The sequence below is a fragment of the Capra hircus genome, chromosome 18 (genome assembly GCF_001704415.2).
Source record: "Capra hircus breed San Clemente chromosome 18, ASM170441v1, whole genome shotgun sequence".
Classification (NCBI taxonomy): domain Eukaryota; kingdom Metazoa; phylum Chordata; class Mammalia; order Artiodactyla; family Bovidae; genus Capra; species Capra hircus.
Window position 1 is genome coordinate 65763320 of NC_030825.1, and position 6000 is coordinate 65769319.

Sequence of the window (6000 nt, forward strand, 5' to 3'; positions counted from 1 at the left end):
TTTGCCTGCCTCTCCTTGGTGAACTACCTGTTCAAGTCTCTCTTTCTCGCTCTCGTTTTTATTAAAAATACTAAGAGCTTTATTCTATGCCTCTGCCAGTGAACATAAAACACTTACGCTTGTGAAACAGAAATTCACGAAAATTCAGAGGTAATGTTAAGCACTGGCAGAAGTGGAAGCTTGTATTGTGCGGCAGGTGTTACAGAGACAGGCTTTGGAACAGGCTTCGGATTTAGACCTCCTTTGAATATTCACTGGTCCATGAAGAGTGGTCTAGAAAACCTTGTAAAGATTCCTTTTTCCATGAAGAGGAGCAGGCTTTCTGGGGTCTGACAAGTCTCCTTTGTAAAATTCTACTTTTTAAATAAAAATCATATATATTTAAGGCAAACAACATGATTTGCTACACACATACATAGGGAAATGATTACTGCAAGCTAAATAACATAGCTTCTCACACAGTTGCCATTATTTGTATGATGAGAGCCCCTAAAATCTACGCTCTTGGTAAATGTCCAGTATTCACCATAGTATTTTTTGGTTGTCTATTTGCTTCATTTATTTTTATTGAAATATAGTGGATTTACAATGGCGTGTTAGTTGCAGGTATACAGCAAAGTGACTCAGCTATATATATAACTGAGTATATATAATTATACATACATACTATGTATATTATAGTATGTATATATATGTGTGTGTATATATATATATATATATGTTGTTTAGTTACTAAGTCGTGTCCAACTCTTGTGTGGCCCCATGGGCTGTAGCCCACCAGGCTTCTCTGTCCGTGGGATTCTCCAGGCGAGAACACTGGAGTGGGTTGCCACATCCTCCTCCCGGGGATATTCCCCAACCAGGGATCAAACCCGCGTCTCCTGCATTCTCCTGCATTGGCAGGCGGATTCCTTACCACTGAACCACCAGGGAAGCCTTTTTTTTTTCTCTTTCAGATTCTTTTCCCATATAGTTTATTGCAAAATGTTGAATGCAGTTTCCTACGCTATACAGTAGGTCCTTGTTGTCTGTTTTCTACGTAGTAGTTAATACCTTCTAATCCTAGACTCCTAATTTATCCCTCCCCCCCCCCCCCCCGCATATCTCCTCTTTGGTGATCATAGTTTATTTTCTGTCTGTGGACCTGTTTTATAAATAAGTTCATTTGGATCATTTTTCTAGATTCCACCTGCAAGCAGTATCTTATGACATTGTCTTTCTCTGACTTACTTGCCGTAGTATGACCGCCTCTAGGCCTATCCACGTTGTTGTGAGTGGCACGATTTCATTCTTTTCGACAGCTGGGTAATATTCCGTTGTCTGTGTTACCACACCTCCTTTCTGTCGATGGACGCCTCGGTGCTGCACACTAGGCCTCCAGACGTCTTCATCCCTCACAGCTTGACGTTGTCCCCTCCGCCCATCACCCGTTTCCCCATACCCCCTCTGTGGCAACCATCAGTCCACTCTCGGCTTCTGCGAGCTGACTTTTCCAGATTCCACCCGCGTGAGAGTGCGCACTTTTTCCCCTTGCCTGACTTGGGTCCCCTAGCATAACGTCCCCCGGCTTCACCCGTGCTGTTCCAGGTGGAAGGATCTCTTTCCTTCTTCAAGGCTGAGTCATACTGCACCACATCTCTATCCCTCAATTTCTTTATCCATTCCTCTGTCTGGGAAGACCGGTCTTTTGCCTGTTTTCCGACGGGGTCATCTGTCCTTACCTGGAGATGTTTTTAGTTCCTATCCCTTAACTGATTTTTATGAGGAAGGAAATGGAAGCACAGAAAGGTTAAGTGACTGGCCCGAGAATGCACAGCTGACCCCCGCAAGAGCCGGAAAGCAGGAAGCCAGGCCTCCTCATTGGCGGAGAGGAAGCAGAAAGCCCTCAGCCCTCTGGACTGACCTTTACAGACACGCAGTCGTTCTGTGTTCTGAGAAGCAGCTCCAGAGGGTGTCCTGGAATGGGATTGTCCAAGGACCTCTGAGGGACTGACTCGTGCCCACCTGGGGGCCTTTACACCTGCTGCCCTGCCCCTGGCCGGGGAAGTCCTTACCCAGACATCCTGCGTCTCACCCTTCAGGTCTCAGCTGCCACATCGTCACCTTGGAGGGCCATTTCCAGAGTTGCTCTGACTGTCTCCTCCTTCCAGGAGAGTTTGAGCTCCACGAGGTGGGGTGGTTTGTCTGCGCTGGGTCACATTTCCAGCCCATCTCTCACCAAACGCTTTCTGTGCCCCCAAACATTTTTGCTTCCTCAAACGTCCCACATTCTTGAGACTTCCCTGGCGGCCCAGCCGTTGAGACTGCGAACTGCCACTGCAGGGGCACTGGCTCAGTCCTTGCTCGGGGAACTAAGATCTCACACGCTGCGCGGCGTGGCCAGAACTTTTCAGAAACAACAAAAATATAGTGCCACGTTCTCTCCAGATACAACCCAGCAGAAGCGACACACGACACATACTTGTTGAATGAAGTGGCAAAAATAGCAAACGTGAAATCTGGGAATGAACTGTTTTTAACAAGTTGGCAGCCACCAGATTAGAATCATGGAAATTGTCTTCTCCCGAGAAAACACATGCTGTTTTTGCTCGAGTTCTGACGCGTCTCTGGTTCCAGGAGAAATTCCCTGTGCACCGTTAGGTTAGTGAGGAGGGTCCCTGCAGACCCCTGCAACAACACAAGGGGCAGGAGCCAGCCCCCAGGCCGGTCCCACATCCCTGGCCAGCTGCTGTTCACGGTCTCATGAAATGACTTTTTTTTTTTTTTGGCCTCACTGCAAATGGGATCTTAGCTCCCTGAACCAAGGATCAAACCTGTGCCCCTGCAGTGGAAGCATGGCGTCCTAACCGCCGGGCCACCAGGGAAGTCCCTTGGGAGGTGAACCTAATGGTGCTGCAGCCGCTCCCGTCTTCCGCACAGTCCCCTGCGTGGAGGTGGCGGGCTCCTGCACCCTGATGGGGTTCTGTCCTACAGAGAGGAGAGGACCCTGGTGGGCCTGGCCTGATGGGGTGAGCCCTTTCCAAGCTTGTCACAGAGGAGCCAGAGAGACACGCTCCTGGGAAGAGGGGGAAGCGCCTGCCGTGGTGGGATAAGGAGGTGAACCTAATGGTGCTGCAGCCGCTCCCGTCTTCCGCACAGTCCCCTGCGTGGAGGTGGCAGGCTCCTGCACCCTGATGGGGTTCTGTCCTACAGAGAGGAGAGGACCCTGGTGGGCCTGGCCTGACGGGGTGAGCCCTTTCCAAGCTTGTCACAGAGGAGCCAGAGAGACACGCTCCTGGGAAGAGGGGGAAGCGCCTGCCGTGGTGGGATTCCCTGCAGGAAGCCCCGGATGGGGAGCTGAAGCCACCCCCACCGACAGCAGAGGAGAGGCAGGGGGCCCGGCCGTGGGACTGCGAGACTGACTCTGCCCACGGCCCGTCTCGCCGTGCCCACGTGCCTGTGTGTGTGCTCGTGTGCAGGCGTCTGCGTGTTTCTGAGCGTCTGTGTGTGTGTCTATATGTGTCTGTGTGTGTGTCTATATGTGCCTCCTTGTGTCTGGGTGTGTCTGTGTGTCTCTGCGTGTGGCTCTTTGTGTCTGTGTGTGTGTGTGTCAGTCAGTGTGTGTGTAGGTGTCTGTGTATGTGTCTTTGTGTATCTGTGTGTCTCTGTATCTGTCTGTGTCTCTGTGTGTCTGCGTGTCAGTGTGTCTCTGTGTGTGTCAGTGTGTGTGCCTATATGTGTCTGCATCTGTCTGTGTGTGTCTGCGTGTGTCTGTGTGTGTCTGTCAGTGTGTGTGTCTCTGTGTGTCTCTGTATGTGTGTCTGCATGTCAGTGTGTGTGTCTCTGTATGTGTATCAGTGTGTGTGTCTGTGTGTGTCTCTGTGTGTGTATCAGTGTGTGTGTCTGTGTGTGTCTGTGTCAGTGTGTGTGCCTATATGTGTCTGCGTGTGTCAGTATGTGTGTCTGTCTGTGTCTCTGTGTGTCTGCGTGTCAGTGTGTCTCTGTGTGTGTCAGTGTGTGTGCCTATATGTGTCTGCATCTGTCTGTGTGTGTCTGCATGTGTCTGTGTGTGTGTGTCAGTATGTGTGTCTGTGTGTGTCTGTGTATGTCTGTGTGTGTCTCTGTGTGTGTCTGTGTGTGTCTGTGTGTGTCAGTATGTGTGTCTGTGTGTGTCTGTGTATGTCTGTGTGTGTCTCTGTGTGTGTCTGTGTGTGTCTGTGTGTGTCAGTATGTGTGTCTGTGTGTGTCTCTCTGTGTGTGTATCAGTGTGTGTGTCTGTGTGTGTCTGTGTCAGTGTGTGTGCCTGTATGTGTCTGCGTGTGTCAGTATGTGTGTCTGTCTGTGTCTCTGTGTGTCTGCGTGTCAGTGTGTCTCTGTGTGTGTCAGTGTGTGTGCCTATATGTGTCTGCATCTGTCTGTGTGTGTCTGCATGTGTCTGTGTGTGTGTGTCAGTATGTGTGTCTGTGTGTGTCTGTGTATGTCTGTGTGTGTCTCTGTGTGTGTCTGTGTGTGTCTGTGTGTGTCAGTATGTGTGTCTGTGTGTGTCTCTCTGTGTGTGTATCAGTGTGTGTGTCTGTGTGTGTCTGTGTCAGTGTGTGTGCCTGTATGTGTCTGCGTGTGTCAGTATGTGTGTCTGTCTGTGTCTCTGTGTGTCTGCGTGTCAGTGTGTCTCTGTGTGTGTCAGTGTGTGTGCCTATATGTGTCTGCATCTGTCTGTGTGTGTCTGCATGTGTCTGTGTGTGTGTGTCAGTATGTGTGTCTGTGTGTGTCTGTGTATGTCTGTGTGTGTGTCTGTGTGTGTCTGTGTGTGTCAGTATGTGTGTCTGTGTGTGTCTGTGTGTGTCTCTGTGTGTGTCTGTGTGTGTCTGTGTGTGTCAGTATGTGTGTCTGTGTGTGTCTCTCTGTGTGTGTATCAGTGTGTGTGCCTGTATGTGTCTCTGTGTGTCTCTGTATGTGTGTCTGTGTGTGTGTCTGTATGTGTCTGTGTGTGTCTGTGTGTCAGTGTGTGTGCCTGTATGTGTCTGCGTGTGTCAGTATGTGTGTCTGTGTGTGTCTCTGTGTGTGTGTCAGTGTGTGTCTATCTGTCTGTGTGTCTCTGTGTGTGTCTGTGTGTGTCTGTGTCTGTGTGTCAATGTGTGTGCCTGTATGTGTCTGCGTGTGTCAGAATGTGTGTCTGTGTGTGTGTCAGTGTGTGCCTGTGTGTGTCTCTGTGTGTGTCTGTGTGTGTTTCTGTGTGTGTGTCAGTGTGTGTCTGTCTGTCTGTGTGTCACTGTGTGTGCCTGTATGTGTCTGTGTGTGTCTCTGTGTGTGTATCAGTGTGTGTGTCTGTGTGTGTCTGTGTCAGTGTGTGTGCCTATATGTGTCTGCGTGTGTCAGTATGTGTGTCTGTCTGTGTCTCTGTGTGTCTGCGTGTCAGTGTGTCTCTGTGTGTGTCAGTGTGTGTGCCTATATGTGTCTGCATCTGTCTGTGTGTGTCTGCATGTGTCTGTGTGTGTGTGTCAGTATGTGTGTCAGTGTGTGCCTGTGTGTGTCTCTGTGTGTGTCTGTGTGTGTCTCTGTGTGTGTCAGTGTGTGTTTCTGTGTGTGTGTCAGTGTGTGTCTGTCTGTCTGTGTGTCACTGTGTGTGTCTGTATGTGTCTGTGTGTGCCTGTGTGTGTCAGTGTGTGTCTCTGTGTATCAGTGTGTGTGTCTGTGTGTGTCTGTGTCAGTGTGTGTGCCTGTATGTGTCTGCGTGTGTCAGAATGTGTGTCTGTCTGTGTCTCTGTGTGTCTGCGTGTCAGTGTGTCTCTGTGTGTGTCAGTGTGTGTGCCTATATGTGTCTGCATCTGTCTGTGTGTGTCTGCATGTGTCTGTGTGTGTGTGTCAGTATGTGTGTCTGTGTGTGTCTGTGTATGTCTGTGTGTGTCTCTGTGTGTGTCTGTGTGTGTCTGTGTGTGTCAGTATGTGTGTCTGTGTGTGTCTGTGTGTGTCTCTGTGTGTGTCTGTGTGTGTCTGTGTGTGTCAGTATGTGTGTCTGTGTGT